We start from the raw sequence: 25,488 nt of genomic DNA, 5'->3' as shown, positions 1-25,488 counted from the left end.
TTGACATTTGTGGTGCCAGATAAAGCTGCAAGAAACCTGTAGACCACAAAGTTAGACTGAAAGTGTAAGCTACAAGAAACCTGTAGGCCACAAAGTTAGACTGAAAGTGTAAGCTGCAAGAAACCTGTAGACCACAAAGTTAGACTGAAAGTGTAAGCTGCAAGAAACCTGTAGACCACAAAGTTTGAGTGAAAGTGTAAGCTGCAAGACACCTGTAGACCACAAAGTTTGACTGAAAGTGTAAGCTGCAAGACACCTGTAGACCACAAAGTTAGACTGAAAGTGTAAGCTGCAAGACACCTGTAGACCACAAAGTTAGAGTGAAAGTGTAAGCTGCAAGAAACCTGTAGACCACAAAGTTTGACTGAAAGTGTAAGCTGCAAGACACCTGTAGACCACAAAGTTTGACTGAAAGTGTAAGCTGCAAGACACCTGTAGACCACAAAGTTTGACTGAAAGTGTAAGCTGCAAGACACCTGTAGACCACAAAGTTTGACTGATAGTGTAAGCTGCAAGAAACCTGTAGAACACAAAGTTAGACTGATAGTGTAAGCTGCAAGAAACCTGTAGAACACAAAGTTAGACTGATAGTGTAAGCTGCAAGAAACCTGTAGAACACAAAGTTAGACTGATAGTGTAAGCTGCAAGAGACCTGTAGAACACAAAGTTTGACTGAAAGTGTAAGCTGCAAGAGACCTGTAGAACACAAAGTTAGACTGATAGTGTAAGCTGCAAGAGACCTGTAGAACACAAAGTTAGACTGATAGTGTAAGCTGCAAGAAACCTGTAGAACACAAAGTTTGACTGAAAGTGTAAGCTGCAAGAAACCTGTAGAACACAAAGTTTGACTGAAAGTGTAAGCTGCAAGAAACCTGTAGAACACAAAGTTTGACTGAAAGTGTAAGCTGAAAGAAACCTGTAGAACAAATGGATCACAATAAGAATTTGTTAAAATATCTGAAAACTTTCATTTTCACAAAATGATCATGAACCATAAGAGGGCAATATATGAATACAGCAGTATTTTAGCTGTTGGCAAACAAACCAGACACTGATGTTCCATTATTGAAAGACTGCTAACACTTAACAAAATATCTTTTTTCTATATAGCTGTCTTGTAGCCTAAACTAAAACAGGATTTTTTGTGTGTTTAAGTGTAAGATCAAAATTAATTACAAGTTTTTAGTGAATTATTGAAATATATCTGGTATTTTCACAGTAAAAATATTAGTATTTTTCACTTGCAAGAAACTATAAAATGGGTAAATTTTGTCAAAACATAAACAGAAAAATTGTTTTACATGTAAAATCTAAATATCTTTCACACATGAACACTGTGTCTTACATTTTCATGCCATTCATGAAAATACTGCCTCTGGTATTCACTCCTGAAAGATATTTATATTTTACACTGAAACAAACAAAATAGCCTCTATATATTAACATAATGTCTATTGCAACATAAAGACCTCAAAATGACTGTGTTTAAAGCAGATGAATGGAATTACATATTTTGCTTCACATTTTAATATCAAGGGATGTATATTTCTATTTTACTGGAAAAACAATTATGGCTGAAAAACATTTATAATTATTATGTAAAGTATTCCGTACAAATTAACTATGTCAAAAATGTGTACAAAAAATGTACTTAAACAATTTAATATTATACAACCATTTAATTCATCACATACAACATATATATATATATCCAAACTTGGCGATATATGACCATTTTGTGTCGATTCGCCTTAAAACCCAACTCACACATTCATATTTCCAAAATGTATTGTAATTCAACAATACGATATAAATAAAAGGGAAAAAAAGAAGAAAGTGAAGGAGATCTACTTATAAACTCTTTGACATAGGATTCTTACTGACCCATTATTTAATCATTTGAATCACACTCTTTTGGATGAACATATCCAAATACACTGAACTTGTATAAGGAGGTAAGTATTGTAAACAAAATGTGGATAAGCATCAGTATGAGACCACAGTTCTTCGTTAGCCGCCAGCACTTCATGTGTGTGGATACATGCAGGAAGACAACTCTGCAGGAGTGTCAAGGTCGCAGCAAGGGGTGTCAAGGTTGCAGCAAGGAGTGTCAAGGTTGCAGCAAGGCGTGTCAAGGTCACATACAGCACACCTGAAAAAAAAAACTAAGACTATTACTGATCTTAAAAAACTCATGCCCTGGGATGCAAGATGATCTTAAGATATAGATTTCTGAGAAAAGTGTCATGGATTCCTGGATTAATTCTTCAACATTAATTTTGCAATCATTGAAAATGGAAGTAGGTTGGCATTCAGCAAAATCAATATGTCTGTCTAATAGGTAACTTATTTCTTAATCTGGCTGAATCTTACACTGTCCAAAAACAATTGCTTTGGTGGACACAGTGGTTGAGAGGGCTAAGGCGCTTTCCTACGGAGGTGAAGGCCCCTGGTTTGAATCCTGGCTACTCCAACTGCGGTGTGTCTTCGGCCCAAGGCACATTATCACAATTGCCTCAGTCGACCCAGTTGTAAATGGGTACAAGAAAAATGCTGGGGGGTAAGGTATAATTGGTTTTAACGTTTCTTAAAAAAATAGGGTCGATCAAAAGCTCTACAGAGCTTACGTTAATTGTTTCACAAAGCGACGGTAAATAAAGTTTTCATTTACATTTATTTACATTTACATGTATTTGATATACATGTGAAATAAATTTTAGTTTTGCATGCTTTGTAGGCAAATAAAATAGTTTTGAGTTCAGATTTGTAGTATTCTTATCATGATGGCCAGAGGCCCGAGTGTTTAATCATGACACATCCTGAACGAATCATGAATTTTTCAAATATTGTGACAAAAAATCATTCATATGAATTTTTCACACATGTTTTGTTTTGATGTCAGGTTCCAGTAGTCTGCTTGTACAGCAGATATAACTTTGAAAAAGAAGTTTTGGGGTCCAAATTAACAGGAGTTGAATTTTGGAAAAGCAAACATTGCTCTTCTCCCCTTTCACATAATATTATATTGCATCCATGCTCTTAATTAAGAATCACTGAGTTTTATAAATAAAAAAACTGTTGGCTATACAAATGAGAATAAACATTAAAATGGAGCTAAAAGATGACTTTAACAAGAGGGCCAAGAGGGCCCTAGGTTGCTCACCTGTGTAACACACCATACTGGTACTGATGATAAACCCGGACAGATGATAAAGTCGACCTATCGGTTATTTATAAAATTGAACACACCATCTAACACCACCAACTGGTGTAAATAAAAACAAAATTGGTAAATATTCTGTATAAATAAATGACTAACATAAATTTGTATAAAAAATATTTATCCAAAATTACTGGGAAAGAGGGTTATTTTTTGCGCATGCTCACTGTCGCAACATAAAGGCCTGACATTGGGTCATTTTTCAATACTTGATCAGGAATGACTGTTGCAGCTTTTTGGGGAAAGTTTCAATATAATACTACGAAGAAAATTTTGTAAATGACAAAGTGGTCGAATTTATCATCAGTCAACCTATGTACAGTCCCCGTTTTACAAACCCCTTTCAAGGCCTCACTTTGTGTGAGTTTGATAACTAAATATAAATTTGAATTATGTATAGTTTTCAGCAAATGTTAAGCTTTATTTTGATACCAACCATTGATTACAAATTGCAGAAATAAAAAAGTTAAAGGTAAAAAACCTCATTTTCTGTTCGGGTTTATCATCAGTACCAGTAACAGTGTAAACATGTTTTACCTAGCGATTTGGTGGAGACATGTGGCTTCTAGAGTGTATACAAGCTTTTCCTATGATTTGACCTAGTGCCCTAGTTTTGGCCCACATGATCCAGATTTAAAATCTTCCAAGACTTCATGATAACAAATATTCCAACCAAATTTTATGAAGATTGAATCAAACATGTGCCCCCTAGGGTGTAAACAAGCTTATCCTTTGATTTGACCTGGTGACCTAGTTTTTGACCCCACATGACCCAGATAAAAATTCATATGATGCAGACAAACATTCTGACCATGTTTCATGTACATCAAATGAACAAGAGTGTTAACAAGCCTTTCCTTTGATTTGACTGGGTGACCTAGTTTTTAACCCAATATAACCCAGTTTCAATCTTGGCCTAGGAATCATCAAGATAAACATTCTGACCAAGTTTCAAGAGGATAGGGTCATAAATGTGGCCTGAAGAATGTTAACAAGCTTTTCCTTTGATTTGACCTTGTGACCTTGTTTCTGACCCCATAAAACTCGGTTTCAAACTTGGCCTTTGCAATGCTGCACTGTCTTGTTGGAAGCTAGTGACATATGGACCTTCTTGGAACAAAAGGAAAACTCACATGTTGATTCTTTGAAGCCAGAACCAGTCTGATATAGTACCAGTCCACCACCAATGATGTAGCCACCAGTTACTGGTGTTGGTTTAATGATTGGATTTATTGTATACTAGCTGTATCCTAGTGGATAGACTGTGGCAGGAATTTTACCAATGTTACATCTGATATCAAACAACACAAGTGTGCAGGGTCGGCTCTCCAAGGACAAGATGAAGGTTGAAACAGTGGACATCTAAAACAAGAGATCACAGAGTGATCTTGGCACCCACCAATGTGCCATTTTTGAGTGTTCCAAATTTCAAGACTTATTGACTACCTCAAGGTCAAATTTTATTTCCGTACACAACACTGTGCATGTGGTCCAAATTCGAAAGCTGTAGCTTGAGAAATGTGAAAGTAGGTCACTAGGTCAATGTCAAGGTCAAAGTTTGTTTCGGTACACAATCCTATGCATGTGGTCTAAATTTGAAGCCTGTAGCTACAGAAATGTGAAAGTAGGTCACTAGGTCAATCTTAAGGTCAAATTCTATTTCGGAATACAAAACTATGCATGTGGTCAAAATTTGAAGCCTGTACCTTCAAAAATGTGAAAGTAGGTCACTAGGTCAATGTAAAGGTCAAAGTTCATTTCGGTACACAAAACTATGCATGTGGTCCAAATTTGAAGGCTATAGCTTGAGAAATATAAAAGTAGGTCACTATGTCAAAATCAAGGTCAAATTTTATTTCGGCATACAAAACTATGCATGTGGTCCAAATTTGAAGCCTGTACCTTAAAAATGTGAAAGTAGGTCACTAGGTCAATGTAAAGGTCAAAGTTCATTTCGGTACACAAAACTATGCAAGTGGTCCAAATTTGAAGGCTGAAGCTTGAGAAATGTAAAAGTAGGTCACTAGGTCAAAATCATGGTCAAATTTTATTTTGGAATACAAAACTATGCATGTGGTCCAAATTTGAAGCCTGTACCTTAAAAATGTGAAAGTAGGTCACTAGGTCAATGTGAAGATCAAAGTTTTTTTCGGTACACAAAACTATGCATGTGGTCCAAATTTGAAGGCTGTAGCTTGAGAAATGTGAAAGTAGGTCACTAGGTCAAAATCAATGTCAAATTTCATTTTGAAACACGGAACTATGCATATGGTCCAAATTTGAAGGCTGTAGCTTGAGAAATGTGAAAGTAGGTCACTAGGTCAAAATCAATGTCAAATTTCATTTTGAAACACAGAACTATGCATATGGTCCAAATTCGACGCCTGTACCTTCAAAAATGTGAAAGTAGGTCACTAGGTCAAAATCAAGGTCAAAGTTTTTTCCAGTGCACAAAACTATGCATGTGGTCCAAATTTGAAGGCTGTAGCTACAGAAATGTGAAAGTAGGTCACTAGGTCAAAATCAAGGTCAACTCATGTCAAGGTTCATCTTGCCACTCAAAAATATACATGTGGTCCAAATTTGAATGTTGTAGTTATTGACAAGAACATTTTAAAAGCTTTTCCCTATATAAGTCTATATGAACCATGTGACCCCCGCGGCGGGGCCATTTTTGACCCTAGGGCGATAATTTGAACAAACTTGGTAGAGAACCACTAGATGATGCTACATTACAAGTATCAAAGCCTTAGGCTTTGTGGTTTGGACAAGAAGATTTTCAAAGTTTTTTCCTTATGTAAGTCTATGTAAGCCATATGACCCCCAGGGCTGGGCCATATTTGACCCTAGGGGTATAATATGAACAATCTTAGTTGAAGACCACTAGATGATGTCACATACAAAATATCAAAGCCCTAGGCCCTGTGGTTTTGGACAAGGGGTTATTCAAAATTTTTCCCTATATAAGTCATTAAAAACTATTTGACCCCCAGGGCAGGGCCATATTTGACCCCAGAGAAATAATTTGAATCATCTTGGTAGAGGACCACTAGATGATGCTTCAAACCAAATATCAAAGCCCTAGGCTATGTGGTTTTGGATAAGAAGGTTTTCAAAGTTTTTCCCTATATAAATCTATGTAAAATATAGAAATAAACAAAGGGCCATAACTCATTCATAAATTGTTGAACCAGTCTGATTTTCAGGGGGACACAACTAGGGTATCAATACATCATTCTGACAAAGTTTGGTCAAAATCCCCCCCAGTAGTTTCTGAGGAGATGCGATAACGAGAAATTGTTAACGGACGGACGGAATGACGGACGGACGGACCACCGACGCAGAGTGATTTTATTAGCCCACCATCTGATGATGGTGGGCTAATAAATAAGAGAGGGAAGGTTAACTCTATAACAAAAAGGACACAACAGTGAGGCTGAACACCACTTAATCCAGCTGTTCTTTATTTCATATAAAATCCACTTACTTCATAACATTTTCTAGCATATCAGATTTTCAGAGACATATATTCTCATAAAGAACTAGATCGCTACTTTAGAAAAACAAAAAGAAACTTTTATATTCTAAACTACTGTTCGTTAAATACAACCCGCTGAATTTACTACTTTTCACTTCTTTCAATTTCTCTTTTCGAGACATTAAATTCTTACGCTGCCATTTTTACCTAGCATGCGATAGGAACATGCCGCTTTCAATAGAATGCAAAATGATGCATACTGAAATGCGGTAGGGTAAAAGTAAGCATGTTGCTGCTGAAAAAATGCACTAGGAAAGGAAAAAAGATTAGTACTATTTATATTTGGACTACTTGTGACTAGACCTGCGGAGGCTTACATTCTATTTGGTAGTGATCAGCCTTTAATTAAACAAGAGGGCCAAGAAGGCCCTGTATCGCTCACCTGACATATTGACCTAAAGATCATCAAGATTAACATTCTGACCAAGTTTCATAAGATATGGTCATAAATGTGGCCTCTACAGTGTTAACTAGCTTTTGACCCAACATGACTCAGATTCAAACTGGACCTTGAGATCATTAAGATAAACATTCTGACCATGTTTCATGAAGATACAGTCATAAATGACATCTCTACAGTGTTAACAAGCTTTTCCTTTGATCTGACCTGGTGACCTAGTTTTTGACCCTAGATGACCCAGCATTAAACTCGACCAAGATTTTAGTGAGGTAACATTCTGACCAAGTTTTATTAAGATTAGGGCAAAATTGTGACCTCTAGAGTGTTAACAAGTTTTTCCTTTGATTTGACCTGGTGACCTAGTTTTTGACTGCAGATGACCCAATATCAAACTCTTCCGAGATTTTATGGAGGGTAACATTCTGACCAAGTTTCATTAAGATTGGGACAAAATTGTGACCTCTAGAGTGTTAACAAGCTTTTCCTTTGATTTGACGCGGTGACCTAATTTTTGATCCCAGATGACCCAATATTTAATTCGTCCAAGATTTTATTGAGGGTAACATTCTGACCAAGTTTCATTAAGATTGGACCAAAATTGTGACCTCTAGTGTTAACAAGCTTTTCCTTTGATTTGACCTTGTGATCTAGTTTTTGACCCCGGATGACCCAATATCGAACTTGTCCAAGATTTTATTGAGGGTAACATTCTGACCAAGTTTCATTATGATTAGGCCAAAATTGTGACCTCTTGAGCGTCAACAGTCAAATTGTTGATGATGGACGGACGACGGACACAGGGCGTTCACAAAAGCTCACCTTGAGCATTTCGGCTCAGGTGAGCTAAAAATACAGGCTATAATTATTATGAATACCAGTACTCTTGAAAAATTATTCTATAATTAAGCTGCTGTTACAATTTATGATAAGCAAACATTTGAATTGCCAGCTGAAATAAATGATGCAGAAATATGTTGGTTTGAACAGACACAGCTTACATCTGTAGTTCAAAAGTGCGGGTAAAAATAAGCATGGCATTATTATGTAGAGTTTGATCATTTTTATTTTTTTATGTAAAAGCAATACCTTTCGCAATTACAAAAGACAGTTTGTATATACAAATAAATTTTGGCTACTGGTATATTTAGCATTGAGACCTCAATGCACACATAAAGTTTAAGCATCATCATATAAATGGTTTAAAGGTAATTTTCCACTGACACATGAAAACAAACATGACCTCCCATTTTTAGTTAAAACAAGAGGGCCATGATGGCCCTGTATCGCTCACCTGAAGGCAAAGGTCAAGATAACACTAATGACTCAAAACTGCATATACAAATTTTTTTGCTTTAGATTCATAAATGGGCCATTAAGGTCCTAAATGGTTTACCCGAGGATAGGCAGTAAGTTTTTAAAATTGATTCAGAAAAGATATGTTAAGCCATACCAAATTAATTTCTTGGTCATTGTTTTTTTTTTTTCAAAAAAAATTTGGAGCGGGTGAGCTGACTGAAAATAAAAATATTTGTTTTTGGATTGCGATTTGAAGAAAACAATTAGAAACCTTGTCACAAGAATTAACAAGCACTGCCAAAACATCAAAAAGGCTTGAAAATACATAAAAGAACCAATAAATATTCAAAGTTTAAACTGCCCCCAAAAGACATGGCAGCCAATCAACACCTGACTCATATATATCTTTATGTTAAACGGACACACTATACTGTAATATTTACAGACATTGAGAGATGTTAACAAGCTGAAAGGACAGCAGGCCGATACAAGAAAATCTGGCAATTTAACCGTGTTGGCTAAGTTAGTATCCTGGGCAAACTAGTGCCCTATCTAGCCAAATAAACAAAGGGTTTCTCCTTGGATTTATTCTCACTACATAAGAATAAGAAAGCTGTTACTTTCATGTAGTACACATGTATAACAAGATATCATTGTGATTACATATAATCACCTCAACAGTACGTACTGATGATGCACAGGAAATCCATCATCTGCTGATGGCCCAATTCACTTGTTAATACAATTATTTATTTTGCAGTTTCTGTTGCTCTTTGTTTTAAACATTCAACTTTGGCAGAAAAGGAAAGACATACTTTTGATTTTGCAAGTCATAACAATAAATGCGCTACAAATTAAAAACAAGGAGCTGCGTTCAATAAACGCTTGATGCCCCGTTGGCATCCTTGTCGATACAAAACAACCTAAGTCCAAAACGAGGTCAAGGTCAAACTGAGGTCAGGTGATGTTTGAAGATGAGGAATGGTCACAGGTTTCATCTGTATTAGTACCAATTCATTCTTGTAAACGGTATTGATGCTAGATGAAACGGTCCCATTTGGTTAACCAAGAGATGGCCCACATAAAGCAACCTAAGTCCAAAAGGAGGTCCAGGTCAAACTTAGGTCAGGTGATGTCTGAAGATGAGGATGGTCACAGGTTACATCTGCATTAATATCAAGTCATTCCAGTAAGGGGTATTGATGCTAGACGAAACGGTCCCGTTTGGTAAACCTCGTATGGATGGACGGACAAACGGACGAGCGAACGGACAGACAGGACAATCACTATATGCCTCCCGCATCAGTAGATGCCTGGGGCATAAAAAGTAAGCTTTTAATGCATGTATTCTTGGATTGAGAGTTTGTAAGCTCTTTAAGATTGTTTTGCCCTAATTAAGTTCCATGACATTGTGTGTACCCATTCACCGCTGGAAAATTGTGTTCATTTAACATAGCTTAAAGAAACAATATAGCATTCCGCAAATCAAAGTTATGTCAACAATACTTTCTTTCTTACAAGTTATGTGGGTAAACAACAGGACATAGTTTTACATAAAACATTTTATGTCTCTTGCTCTACATAACTTTTGGAATAGGTGAATGTGCTTATGAGAAAGACTTGAACCTTAAATGAACTCAAAAGCATACATTTTACCAGTGTCACATTGTATTACACAAACACATACATGTAGTTCCATTGCCCTAACTATATCTGACCTAAAAATGAAACCACACTAGACAACAGACTTTTTCAATTTTAATAAAATGTTTTTAACCATTTTAGGTCTCAAGTTAAGGAATGCACAACTGGTTAGGTAATTCTTCCATGCATACAAAAAGTATTAAAATTGCCGAAATTTAATTCACTCGAAACCAATATAATATTGATTGGCAATCTGATCAACATTTTAGAATGGACAAATCATGTGAGAATATGCACAAACACTGTATTTAATATGAGTTTTTTTTACAACTAAGAGATTAAGCAGTTTGTAAACAATACCTACTGCCTTCTTGCTGAAGAACTAACAGGATTATATGTAATAACAACAAATTTCTGATGATAGAATCGTTATTACTATAGCTGCCTGAAACAATTACTGTAGAATTAAAGTCAGTCAATAATTTGGTAGTAGTAAAATCAAGAACAGGTGGTATTCAATTTTGACCTTGACCTTTGACCTACTGACCTCAAAATCAAACTTGGCCTGTAATTTCTGATGTTACACCTGTGTACCAAATATTAGCTAAATCGGTCAAGCCTTTCATGAGTTATTGTCCGGAAGCCATGAAAACCAACGGATGGACCGACAGACAGACCGACTGACAAGCTCACTCCTATATATCCCCCCAGACTTCGTTTGTGGGGGTATAATAAGAGTATTGAGTTTAAAAATCCTTGGATAAATTGTTTTCAAGTTAAAGAGCGACAAATATTTTTAAGTTTCAGGTCCCTGTGAGCTTGACCTTTGATTCAGTGATCTTAAAATCAACCTTGACCTTTGAACTAAGGATACAAAAAATCCAATACTGTTCATCTATACAGCAAGATCAATATACCTATGAATGTATCCTAGGTAAAACCCTTCAAAAGTTATTGAGCTAAAACTATTTTCAATGTTCAGGTCCCTGTGAGCTTGACTTTTCACCCAGTGATCCAAAAATCTATAGACCTCTTAAGTTTCAAAGTCCTAGAAGAAAAACCCTTCTCCAGTTACTAAGTGGAAATCATCATCAATGTTCAGGTCCCTGTGACCTTGACCTTTTGACCCAGTGACCCCACTATCAATAGATTCATCTATACATGAAGACCAATATACCTGTGAAGTTTCTGTCTGAGTTTGATGATATAAATGAAATCTGAAATCAGTCCTGTAAGTAGTTATCAAACTATATTCATTTAAATTTAACAGAAAGGGAGGTAATTTGACATAAAATTAATCCAGAATTATCTACTTTGATAATGTGAAACCACCTGAAATACATAACAAATTTAATCTCATAAACATTATGAGGACTGGTGAAACAAGAGCTGTCACAGGAGACAGCGTGCTCGACTATTTTGATGCTGGATAGTGAAACTGGGCACATCAGAGGAAACTGGAGTTGTCACTGGAGTGTTAAATGACTCCAATGTTGGATGAAGATATTGCACAATAGTTTGAGTCTGTGTCAGAATATTAAGTAATAAAAGATAAAATGTATCAAAACAAAAGGGGGCATAATTCATAAAATATTGGTGCAAGAGTTATGCACATTGTGTCATATGATGTGGGTGATGATGTGGAACAACTATTTTAAGTTTGAATCAAATGCATTATGTAATTATACTGTAATAACTGAGATAGAGGGAAAATGCATCAGAAGTAACCTTGTTTTCTATGTAAAGGGGCATAATTCATAAATAATTAGTGTCATAGTTGTGCACCTTGTGTCATAAGATGTGGGTGATGATGTTGAACAAGTATTTTAAGTTTGAATCAAATCCATTCAGTAATAAAAGAGATAGAGTGAAAGTGCATTAAAACTTTAACCTGAAATTCTAAGTAGAAAGGGGGAATAATTCATGACAAACTAGTGCTAGATTTATGCACCTTGTATCATATGATGTTGGTGATGATGATGAACAACTATTTTAAGTTTGAATCAGATCCATTCAGTAATAACAGAGATAGAGTGAAAGTGCATCAAAACTTTAACCTGAAATTCTAAGTGAAAAGGGGAGATAAATCATAAAATATTGGTTCCAGGGTTATGGCCCACATGTCAGATTATGTGGGTGATGATAAAGTTTGAATCAAATCCATCAGTAATCACAGAGATAAGAAGAAAGAAGAGAAAGATTAACAAGAGGACCATGATGGTCCTGAATCGCTCACCTATCCCCACATGACCCAGTTTTGAACTGAGTATGACGTTGTTATTTCTATTATTTGACAAAGTGACCTAGTTTTTGAGCACAGGTGACCTAGATATCATCAAGATAAAAAATTCTGACCAATTTTCATGAAGATCCATTGAAAAATATGACTTCTAGAGAGGTCACAAGGTTTTTCTATTATTTGACCTAATGCTCTAGTTTTTGAAGGCATGTGACCCACTTTTAAACATGACCTAGATATCATCAAGGTGAACATTCTCACCAATTTTCATGAAGATCTCATGAAAACTATGGCCTCTAGAGAGGTCACAAGGTTTTTCTATTTTTCGACCTACTGACCTAGTTTTTGAATGCAGTTGACCCAGTTTCGAACTTGACCTAGATATCATCAAGGCGAATTATTAACATTCTCACTAATTTTCATGAAGATCCATTGAAAAATGAGGCTTCTAGGGAGGTCACAAGGTTTTTCTGTTTTTAGACCTACTGACCTAGTTTTTGACCGCACCTGACCCAGTTTTGAATTTGACCTAGATATCATCAAATTGAACATTCTCGCCAATTTTCATGAAGATCCATTGAGAAATATGGCCTCTAGAGAGGTCACAAGGTTTTTCTATTTTTAGATCTACTGACCTAGTTTTTGACTGCACATGACCCAGTTTCAAACCTGATCTTGATATCATCAAGGAGAACATTCTGATAAATTTTCATGAAGATCTCTTGAAAAATATGGCCTCTAGAGAGGTCAAAAGGTTTTTCTATTTTTAAACCTACCAACCTAGTTATTAGCCGCATGTGACCCAGTTTCAAACTTGACCTAGATATCATCAAGGTAAACAATCTGACTAATTTTCATAAAGATCCCATGAAAAATATGGCCTCTAGAGAGGTCACAAAGTTTTTCTATTTTTAGACCTACTGACCTAGTTTTTGACCGCATGTGACCCAGTTTCAAATTTGACCTAGATATCATCAAGGTAAACATTCTCACCAATTTTCATGAAGATCCATTGAGAAATATGGCCTCTAGAGAGGTCACAAGGTTTTTCTATTTTTAGACCTACTGAACTAGTTTTTGACCCCACGTAACCCAGTTTCGTACTTCAACTAGATATCATCAAGATGAACATCCTGACCAATTTTCATGAAGATCTCATGAAAAATATGGCTTCTAGAGAGGTCACAATGTTTTTCTATTTTTAGACCTACTGACATAGCTTTTGACCGCACGTGACCCAGTTTCGAACCTGACCTAGATATCATCAAGATGAACATTCTGACCAACTTTCATAAAGATCCCATGAAAAATATGGCCTCTAGAAAGGTCACAAAGTTTTTCTATTTTTAGACCTACTGACCTAGATTTTGACCGCACGTGACCCAATTTCAAACTTGACCTAGGTATCATCAAGGTGAACATTCTCACCAATTTTCATGACGATCCATTGAGAAATATGGCCTCTAGAGAGGTCACAAGGTTTTTCTATTTTTAGACCTACTGACCTAGTTTTTAATCCCACGTGACCCAGTTTCAAACCTGACCTAGATATCATCAAGCTGAACATTCTGACCAACTTTAATAAAGATCCCATGAAAAATGTGACCTCTAGAGTGGTCACAAGCAAAAGTTTACGCACGGACGCACAGACAGACAACGGACGCCACGCGATCACAAAAGCTCACCTTGTCACTTTGTGACAGGTGAGCTAAAAAAACTTTAACCAAGGGTGGGACACTGAAGGACGCCAACACAGGGTCGAATAGGATTGCTCTCCTTATACTTCGTAGTCAAGCTAAAACTGAAGATGCTAAACAATTTAAAATAAAGCATATTTGAAATTCAAGGGCCCATAACTCTGGTGTCCAATCAAACCCAACATCAAAGTTTACCAAGATCTTGGAGTATACACACATACTATATAAATATTAATTAAAACTAAAATGAACATGATAAGAGGGAAAACAATGTGAAATAAAGCAAGTTTTGTAATTCCAGGGAACAAACCTCTTGTCCTACTAGTCTGATTCATTTCATAACGGAACTTATCCAAGATCTTATAGTTATAGACATTGTGTGTAAATATTTCAGGGGCCATAACTCATAAATTAGGGGGCGGAGTGAGACGAAAAATAGAACGTGCGCAAGTTCATGTCATGATAAAGAATCAAGCAAGGTTTCATTAATTCATATCAAATACTTTTTGAAGTGGGGGGGGGGGGGGGGGGGGGGGGGGGGGGGGCACAATAAAGTAGAGCCAAATTATATCCCTACAATACAGCCTTGTCACAAAAGAAAGCCAATGTTAAAGCTGAACCTCAAAATCAATAGAGGTCATCTACTGGTCATGATCAACCTCCTTATTAAGTTTCGTGATCCTAGGCCCAAGAGTACACGCATTATTTTCCGGAAATGATTTAACTGTTCTGGGTCACTGTGACCTTAACCTTTGACCTACTGACCTCAAAATCAAACTTGACCTGTATTTTATGATGTTACACCAGTGTACCAAAATTTATGATTCTAGACCTAAGCATTTTCAAGTCATCATCCGGAAACCATTAACTGTTCCGGCTTATAGCAACCCTGACCTTTGACCTACTGACCTCCATGTAGAACATGACCATTATTTTATGATGTTGCACCTGTGTAAATCTGTCAAACCTTTCAAGGGTTATTGTCTGGAAACCATTAAAATCAACGGACAGACAGACTGAACAACTGACGAACTAAAGCTCATAAAACGTTATAATAACTTCCATACACAGCAGAACAATGACTGCCAGTGGGGGACAGAGATGAGCTAAGGTCCACAGGAATTACTTGAGTCAGCCCTGGTACTGGAGTCATTGATGCTAAGGGTAGTACTTGATTTATAGTATTATTTTCAGTAGATTCACATTACTATGTCATATTACAATTTACATATGAATATCAAAATCTAGTCTTCTACAGTATTTCCAAGACTTTTTTTATAAAACAAAACTTTGATCTGAATGATAAACAAGTTTAAAGTCAATACCTCGTATTGTTATTGGGTTATACTGTGAACAAGAAATATGATAGACAGACAGACATATGGACATACAGGTGCACCATCCCATGGTACATCTACTTTTCAAAAATTACAGACAGAACCATGAAAGTCAGTAATATTTATGTTTAACACAGCTGCTTTGTTTGATGCAGTGCCAGTTCCAACAGATGATTTTGGTCTCACTCCTGATATATTTTAAAAATGTCTGCATGGGTTTTCCATGTACAATATTCAGGTAATAACCACTAAAATATAGAGAAAAGTATCAAATGCTTTCCTTTTCTTCACTGGTGAAAAGTTATAAAAACTAGAGCTATCACTAAAGGTGATGAATGTACCCCCTGCATGCACTGACACAGTACATTGCAATCTGATGCACACAAGATTGCATAATTATGTGGACTGTATATATATAGACTGTATGTATACAGTATAGTAACAAAAAACAAAGTCCCATAACTCTGCAGAATATTTATCTAAAAGAACGTAACATGCACCATACACAACTAGGGCTGGTAGTGATCACTTGCGTGAAGTTTCATTAAATTGTGTGCAAGGGTTCGGAAGATTAGGCATGCACAAGACTACATATGCAGACTGTATGCAATTTTTTTTTGAAAGAATCTAACATGCCCTATGCACGACTTCTGTTGTTACTGATAGCTTGTGTGAAGTTTCATTAAATTGTGTCAAGGGGATGAGGAGAGATAGTGTGCACAAGATTGTGTCTATGTATACAGTATAGGAACAAAAAACAAAGTGCCGTAACTCTGCAATTTTTTTTTTCTGAAAGAACCTAACATGTCCCATGCACAACTACTAGCTGTTGTTACTATTCACTTGTGTGAAGTTTCATTAAATTGTGTCAAGGGGATGAGGAGAGATGGTGCGCACAAGACTGTGTCTACGGACGGACAGATGGATGGACAGACAGACAGACAGACAACCTGAAACCAGTATACACCCCCTTACAACTTTGTTGTTTAAATTGTGTCTAGGGGATGAGGAGAGATGGTGCGCACAAGATTGTGTCTACGGACGGACAGAGAGATAGACAACCTGAAACCAGTATACACCCCCTTACAACTTTGTTGTTTAGGGGGTACAATTATTAACGAAATATATAACAAGAGGGTCATGATGACCCTGGACCGCTCACCTGAGTAATATGAGCTACATGTTTCAAATGTCAAACTGATGATAAAATATTAAGAAAGTCAGTAGGTTATATTCATGGTCAATGAAATTCAGTTTTATGATCTGTGTGCAAAACTGTGTATGTCATCAAAATTTCAAGGCTGTATCTTAAACAAGAAGACCATGATGGTCCTGAATCGCTCACCTGTCCCCATATGACTCAGTTTTGAACTGAGTATGACATCGTTTTTTCTATTATTTGACATAGTGACCTAGTTTTTGAGCTCATGTGACCCAGTTTTGAACCTGACCTAGATATCATTAAGATAAAGATTCTGACCAATTTTCATGAAGATCCATTGAAAAATAAGACTTCTAGAGAGGTCACAAGGTTTCACCCAGTTTCGAACTTGACCTAGATATCATCAAGGTGAACATTCTCACCAATTTTCACGAAAATCCATTCAAAAGTATGGCCTCTAGAGAGGTCACAAGGTTTTTCTTTTTTAGACCTACTGATCTAGTTTTACCCCGCAGCTGACTAAGTTTCGAACTTGACCTAGATATCATCAAGATGAACTTTCATACAGATCCCATGAAAAATATGACCTCTAGAGAGGTCACAAGGTTTTTTTATTATTTGACCTACTTACCTAGTTATTGACGGCACATGATCCAGTTTCGAACTTGAATTAGATATCATCAAGGTGAACATTCTGACCAATTTTCATGAAGATCCATTCAAAAGTATGGCCTTTAGAGAGGTCACAAGGTTTTTCTATTTTTAGACCTACTGACCTAGTTTTTGACCGCAGTTGACTAAGTTTCGAACTTGACCTAGATATCATCAACATGAACATTAAGACCAACTTTCATACATATTCCATGAAAAATATGGCCTCTAGAGAGGTCACAAGTTTTTTTTATTATTTGACCTACTGACCTAGTTACTGACGGCACGTGACCCAGTTTCTAACTTGGCCTAGATATCATCAAGGTGAACATTCTGACTAATTTTCATGAAGATCCATTCACAAGTATGGTCTCTAGAGAGGTCACAAGGTTTTTCTATTTTTAAACCTATTGACCTAGATTTTTACCGCAGTTGACCCAGTTTTGAACTTTACCTAGATATCATCAACATGAACATTCAGACCAACTTTCATACAGATCCCTGAAAAATATGGCCTCTAGAGAGGTCACAAGGTTTTTTTATTATTTGCCCTACTGACCTAGTTTTTTAAGGCATGTGACCCAGTTTCAAACTTGACCTAGATATCATCAAGGTGAACATTCTGACTAACTTTCATGAAGATCTGTTGACAAGTATGGCCTCTAGAGAGGTCACAAGGTTTTTCTATTTTTAGACCTACTGACCTAGTTTTGGACCGCACTTGACCTAGTTTCGAACTTGACCTAGATATCATCAAGTTGAACAATCTGACCAACTTTTATAAAGATCCCATGAAAAATGTGACCTCTAGAGTGGTCACAAGCAAAAGTTCACGCACGGACGGATCACAAAAGCTCACCTTATGTGAGCTAAAAACAAGAAAGTAGGTCAGTAGGTCAAGGTCACAGTCAAGTGACATCATATTACTTGGGGTCATCAGGTAATTATAATTAAACAGTCTTGGAAATAGGATCAGATGATTTTTAAGTATTTTTTCCTATATAACTCACATAATAACCCCTGGGGCATAATTTGAACAATTTTGGTAGAGGACAACTAGACAATTCATCATAACAAATATCAAAAGCCTAGGTCGTATGGTTTCAGACAAGAAAATTTTTAAAGCTATTTCTAAGTCTATATAAAACTTGGGACCCCAGAGCAGGGCCTCTTTTCATGCCATGGGTACAATTTGAACAATCTTTGTTGAGGACCATTAGACAATGCTACAAACCAAATATCAAAGGTCTTAGTGTTGTGGTTTCAGACAAGAAGATTTTTAAACTTTTTTCCCTATATAAGTCTATGTAAAACTCTGGACCCCTAGGGCGGGGCCATATTTGACCCTAGGGGGATAATTTGAACAATCTTGGTAGAGGACCACTAGATAATGCTACATACCAAATATCAAAGCCCTAGGCCATGTGGTTTTGTATAAGAAGATTTTCAAAGTTTTCCCTATATAAGTCTATATAAACCATGTGACCACCGAGGCAAGGCCATATTTGACCCTAGGGGGATAATTTGAATAATATTGGTAGAGGACCACTAGATGATGCTACATACCAAATATCAAATCCCTAGGCCATGTGGTTTTGTATAAGAAGATTTTCAAAATTTTCCCTATGTAAGTCTATATAAACCATGTGACCCCCGAGGCAAGGCCATATTTGAGCCTAGGGGGATAATTTGAACGATCTTGATAGAGGATCACTAGATGATACTACATACCAAATATCAAAGCCCTAGGCCCTGTGGTTTTGTACAAGAAGATTTATATAAACCATGTGAGCCCCGGGGCGGGGCCATATTTGACCCTAGGGGGATAATTTGAATAATTTTGGTAGAGGACCACTAGATGATACATACCAAATATCAAAGTCCTAGGTCCTGTGGTTTTGGACAAGAACTTTTTTTAAGTTTTTCCTTTTGGTTGCCATGGCAACCAGAGTTCTGCATGGAATTAAATTCTTTGAATAACTTTGGAAGGGGGCCACCCAAGGATCATTCCTGTGAAGTTTGGTGTAATTCTGCCAAGTAGTTTTCAAGAAGATTTTTTAGGAAATGTTGACGGACAGACGGCGCACAACGGATGCAGGACATTGAGTGGTCACAAGAGCTAAAAGTACCATAACCATTCCTTTAAGTAAGAACTGCTGGCTTGACTTCCCTTGTATAAATGAAAATTGTAGTAAGAAACAAATACAAGCATAAAGGCAGGAATAAGATAATCCCTGTACTTTTCTACTGCAAAACACACTGATTCTCTATAAGAATACTGTTAACATAGTTAGACAGCTACTTTATTCCAACAAATTAACCGAATACTTTTAGTTATCCTTTTTTATCTGCTGGATTACTTTACATCTGACAGTCTGTAACAATGATATTTTTCCACAGACAACCCGTAAAAATCATTTTCTTTAGCTTCACCTGCACTTACAGAATACACAATCATACAATTTACCTGTTACCGTTCCAGTAGGTTCAGGAGTAACCACTATACCAATGGTTTATTTCGGAGGGATCAAACTACTTGGTACCCAGCAGAATAAAAGATCTTTTGGGTCAGGAACCAGTTCACAGCCTTGTGGGATAGTAGCATGCATTGCAAATCTGCAAAGTGTCATAAATATATAAGATCTTTTAGGGTCTTCTGGCAGCTGAAAGCCATGTCAGATATGAGAAATTAATTACATAGTCTTGGGTTTAATTTTATAAAGAAATGAAACTCTGACAAAACAGACTAATGAGCACATACAACTAACCTTTGTCTATATGTGTATATGTTTTTGTTAGAATTGCCACACCGACAAACATTGTTACAGCCATCATACCACAATTGTCCTTCCTGGTATGTACTTCTTCGTATACATATACATCTGCAAATATTTGGTACCAAAATATCAAAGTGCATTCTTTATACTACTTTCAATCATTCTAATTGTATCTATTTGTTCACAGAAAAAACTAGGGCTGTCACAGGAGTGACTAATTATACACCCAAAATATGGCCTTGTCAGAGAAGTAAGCCAATGTCAAAGTCGAACCTCAAAATCAATGCAATCGACTATTCGAAGAATTGATGGAAGTATGGGGTCAAAATTTTTCTAGACAAAAGAAGAAAAATAGATAAGACAAACAATGTATCTGTATTTGTGGATTTGGATCAGTCTAGCGCTATATGGCAATGTGTGACCATCATGGTAAGCAAGTGTTCAATCTTAAAATGCCATGCACCAGACAGTTTAGACAAAATATGAAATGGTATGCCAACTTTATTTAACTTATTTCTATGTCTAAAAGGGACATAAATGAGCTTAATTCCATGTCCTAGTGTAATATGTTGTTTTGCTTACATATGTAGACTATGACGGTAAACAAGTGGTCTAAGTTACAAAGCCATATGACAAACAGGTAAGGCAAAATATGGACTGGTATGCATTTTTTTTTAAACTGATTTCCAAGTCCAAAAAGGGTCATAATAGTTGAAAGAGTTAAGTACTCTTACCAACAAATGGAAATCATGATGATAAGCAACTGTTCAAAGTTTCAAAGCCACAGTTCAAATAGTTTTGACAAAACGTGGATTTGTACGAAAACTTAACTAATTTCCAATTCCAAAAAGGGCCATAATTCAGCCTAAATATTTGTCAGAGTTATGTATTCTTGTCTGAAGATGGAAAACAAGTGTTCAAAGTTTGAAAGCCACATATCAAATAGTTTTGACAAAACATGAAGTTGTACGAAAATTGCACTGATTTTGAAGTCCTAAAAGGACCATAATTTAGCCAAAATTCTTGACAGAGCTATGTACTCTTGCCTACAGATAGAGAATGTTATAATAAACAAGTAATAATAATAATAATAATAATAATGACTATTTATATTTGAATATATATTTTGCTAAGCCAATTTACAATACGGTCCACAATGTGGACTCCACATACCGGTATACATGGCTATATACAGAAACAATAAACATGAATAAAATACTATGAAAAAATAAAACACAAAGTTATGTCCTCAGAAAAATAATATGAGAATGAAAGATCATATGCAATACAGGACACTATATTTATAATGAAAATGCATAGAGATGGTAGAGACAGTATTTCCTGACATTTAATTAAAATTATGACTTATTGTATTGCCACTGAAGGTATGATCTTTTAAATTTTCCAGAGTGTCTGAAAAACGTGTGTTTAGGTAAGTTATTCCAGATAACTGTTCCAGACTAGTGCATAGCTTTGGGGAAAAATTCCTTTTTTGGCACAGGTACTACTAGTTCATCATTTTCTCTAAATCTTAAGTTCACGATCAGATGTTTGCTTTTCAGTAAATTTTGAAGAAAGATAATTAGGACACTGATCATGAATCGATTTATATACTAGGATCGCTTTTTTTTGTATTAACCTCTGTCAGAAAAAGTCCATTTCACTTTTTTAGATAATTCAGCAGATGGGGCATCAAAAATATTTGTCAAGAATAATTTTTGCACCACGTTTTTGGAATTTTAAAACAGTTTCTAGGAGCTTGTCGCTGCAGTTTACCCATATAATGCAGCAATAATCAAAATGTGACAAAATATAGGCATTGAAAAATAGCTTTCAGGAGTGTAAGTTCAGGAAAGACTTTATTCGTAAGAAAAGATATAAATATGTATTGCATTTTTTCATGGTTTGTTCAGTCTGATACTTCAAGTTTAGATGTTTATCCACCTGTACTGTGAAATCATTAATATTCGTGGGGGACTTATTTTCGTGGATTCCGTGGCTGAGTCAATCCACGAAATTTAATCCCAACAAACAAGTAAAATTCCCATTCATTTTATGTTCAAAAGTTGAAATCCACCAATTCTTAAACCAATGAAATTGCCATTTTGACCAAAACCATGAAATTTCATGCCCACGAAATTTAATGATTTTACAGTACTCCTAAAAGTTTCTCCGTGGATAAGTATGAAAGTACTTCACCCTGCATTTGGATAGTATTACAGGTTGTGTAATTTGTTATTTTATTGTTGTTATAGGAGGCAGTGATGTACATAGCTTTTGTTTTAGATGTATTAGGAAGCACTGAGTGATCAGTGCACCATTTTTCAACAGTGTTTATGTCAGCCTGTAGGGTATTGTGTACTTCCATTACTGATTTACCTGAGGCAGATATTGTTGTATCATCTACCAAAATGTCAATTGATGATTTGCCTGTGTGAAGTGGAAGGTCATTGATATACAGTATGAATAGTATTGGCCCCAGAACAGAATGATAAAAGTTTCAAAGCCATATGTCAGACAGTTTACACAAAATATTAACTGGTATGAAAAACTTAACCAAGATTTTTAAGTTAAAAGGGGCCATAATTTAGCCAAAATCCTTGATGAAGTTATGCTCTCTTACCTAAAACTGGACAAGGTAATGGTACGCAAGTGCTGAAAGTTTCAAAACCTTATCTCAAAAGGTTTTGTCAAAATGGGACTGGTTCAAAAACACTTCACCAAGGTGTGATGCCGATGCCGACACCATGATGAGAAAGACAGCTCTACTTATTCTTCAAATAGTCTAGCTAAAAATTGACTACAAAATGTAAAGCATTAGTTTTTGGATCCTTTTCTTACAAACATTATCATGTCATGAAAACACCAATGTTTGCATCAAAACCTATCACCTTAGAGAAATGTCTGGACTTAACCAGAATATTTACCTGGTGTGTTTGTCTGTGGTGTAGGTGTTTGTGAACAAGCATTGCACAAGGGTTTCATGCAGCACTTGGTGGCAGGATTCTGAACCATCTTACAATATGGCTGTGGATCCACATAACATGGGCACCTGTCGAATAATTGGTTTATATTTTAGGACCATTACAATTTTTAACTTCTTTTTTCATTGCCAAACTTTCAATACATGTCAGTAACTAGTAAACTGTTAAAAACTAGACAGTACTAGACAGAACTATTATAACTTTTGTCCAAAGTTTGACAGGGCTGCTTATCTTGTTTTCTTTCCAAAACTTTCTCAAACATCTTTAGTACAAATTATACTTACCGTTTTAGTATTTACTGTGTGTATACACCATATGATACTCAAAACTTTATGCCCCCTATATCCAAATTTTGAGGAAGCATAAAAGGCTGTTACTTTTAAAGTAAGTATTTACTTTTCCTGGCACTGGTACTGTGCACTGGTTGCATCAATGCATGTACAGACGAACGGACAGCCATCTTCCCAAGTAGCATCCTGTTTGTACTGGGAGTCCTTATACTCACAGTAACCTAAATAGAACAAATAATCTTTCTTCACTGTTTCAAGATCCTATGTGTTTCACAAGTTTTTAATTGGATGTTTTCCCCCAAAAAAAGAATGACAAGTTTATGCACAACTTTCTAGGCATAACTGAATGAGATTATAGTTGGTTTGTTGGTTTTTTTTCACTCAAAATATCACATGGTACAAGAGAATTTATAGATATTGAGAATCTTATATTCTGGCAGTCCTTTCTACTTCTTGATTTTTTTATTTATAGAAGCTGGTCCCCAGCTTCTTTATGTACCATTCTAACACAACACACATTAATTGCTATATAAAGATATAGCAAACAGCCTATATATGAATCTTTGATAAAATATGGTTGGCTGATAGTATTACATTTTACCCCTATGATTGTAACATACGAGATTCTACTTCTGTTCCATTACATACATCCAGCACCAAACGGTTGTAAACAACATTTCAAAAACTTAATTATGATAAAAAGTCGTACTGACTTATGTGCAGGGCCAAAAAACACATCTTGATCTCTACGAACTAATTAGCTCAGTTATGACTCAGCAGTGATGTCATAAAAGAATGACAGTTAATAAAATACGGACAGTCATATGGATGCAAATAATCAAATCACTTGTGCTATGCACTTGTGATTTAATTATGATGCATCCAAACTCCTGCCCATATTTTAGTAACTGATAAAATATAGCAACAGATTTATTATTTCTTAAGTAGGTAGTAATATTTACCTATGTTTGCAGACAGGGCTTCAAGTTTGAGTCCAACAATGGGCTTCCCACATTGTAGGTGCTGGGCTTCAGGATGGTCTTGCTGTTGAACCAGGTGTTTAGCTGGAATATCCAGGAATTGGGCTGGAATAGCTATTTGGTGTTGGGCCCAAATACCCTGATGATGTCAGGCTGGAAATTCTATTTGGTGTTGGGCCCAAATACCCTGATGGTGTCAGCCTGGAACAACAATTTGGTGTTGGGCATGAATACCCTGATGGTGTCAGGCTGGAACATCTATTTGGTGTTGGGCCCAAATACCCTGATGGTGTCAGGCTAGAACAACTATTTGGTGTTGGGCCCAAATACCCTGATGGTGTCAGGCTGGAACATCTATCTGGTGTTGGGCCCAAATACCCTGATGGTGTCAGGCTGGAACATCTATTTGGTGTTGGGCCCGAATACCCTGATGGTGTCAGGCTGGAACATCTATTTGGTGTTGGGTCCGAATACCCTGATGGTGTCAGGCTGGAACATCTATTTGGTGTTGGGCCAGAATACCCTGATGGTGTCAGGCTGGAACATCTATTTGGTGTTGGGCCCGAATACCCTGATAGTTTCAGGCTGGAACATCTATTTGGTGTTGGGCCAGAATACCCTGATGGTGTCAGGCAGAAACATCTATTTGGTGTTGTGCCAGAATACCCTTTGGTGCCTGGGATACCAGCGGAGAAAATGGTTTGGTGTTTTAATGAAGACACAGACAGGACAGATGCAACATATATCTGACACATATCTCTGCATGGTACACTGGAGTAGAACAATCTGGAATGCTGCTGAAATATGATAATAGTACAGTCAAACCTGTGTTAAGCAGTCAACAAAGAGTACAACACAATATGGCTGCTTAAGACAGATGGCTGCTTAATTGATATTAGAACAGAAAGTCAACTTTAGAAAGTAAGCTGACTGGCTCCTTCCTGAAACAGGTTGCTGGTAAGGCAAGTTAACTGTAAACATGTATCTTTATCAATCAAGGCTGCAGAAGTTGAACAGATTTTTCTTCATAATGAATAACTTTATACCAAATAACCCAAGTGGTGATTAATATAGTAGTCGCAACTTGACCACAGTGGTTGACCTTAGGCTTATTATTCATATCGATTATTTCATTGTAGAAATAAGGGGTGCTAAGGGTGACAGAGTTTATATTGTCGGAATCTCACTACTCTCTGACCAGTTCACATCTAGGTGTGAAGAAAACCTTGAAAAGAACAAGAGCATGTCAAACACGAAATGCCCCCCTTGATGC

General features: G+C 36.4%; 1 long non-coding RNA gene across 4 annotated transcripts; it reads right to left on the bottom strand.

Moving 5' to 3' along the window:
* Nucleotides 1-1,247: 1,247 nt before the first annotated feature.
* LOC123545049 (uncharacterized) lies at nt 1,248-25,007 on the bottom strand. 4 transcript variants are annotated; one of them, XR_008367314.1, is made up of 7 exons: nt 24,198-25,007; nt 23,230-23,456; nt 22,889-23,013; nt 19,953-20,066; nt 19,652-19,800; nt 4,354-4,582; nt 1,248-2,152 (listed from the first exon to the last, which is right to left on the bottom strand). It is a non-coding gene; the product is annotated as an uncharacterized LOC123545049 (long non-coding RNA). The 4 variants fall into 4 exon arrangements; XR_008367311.1 differs by having other exon boundaries at nt 23,342-23,456; XR_008367312.1 differs by lacking the exon at nt 4,354-4,582 and having other exon boundaries at nt 23,342-23,456.
* Between the last annotated feature and the right edge of the window lie 481 nt (nt 25,008-25,488).

This window comes from Mercenaria mercenaria, chromosome 15, assembly GCF_021730395.1.
Source record: "Mercenaria mercenaria strain notata chromosome 15, MADL_Memer_1, whole genome shotgun sequence".
Lineage (NCBI taxonomy): Eukaryota > Metazoa > Mollusca > Bivalvia > Venerida > Veneridae > Mercenaria > Mercenaria mercenaria.
This window is presented reverse-complemented; position numbering and strand designations above follow the sequence as displayed.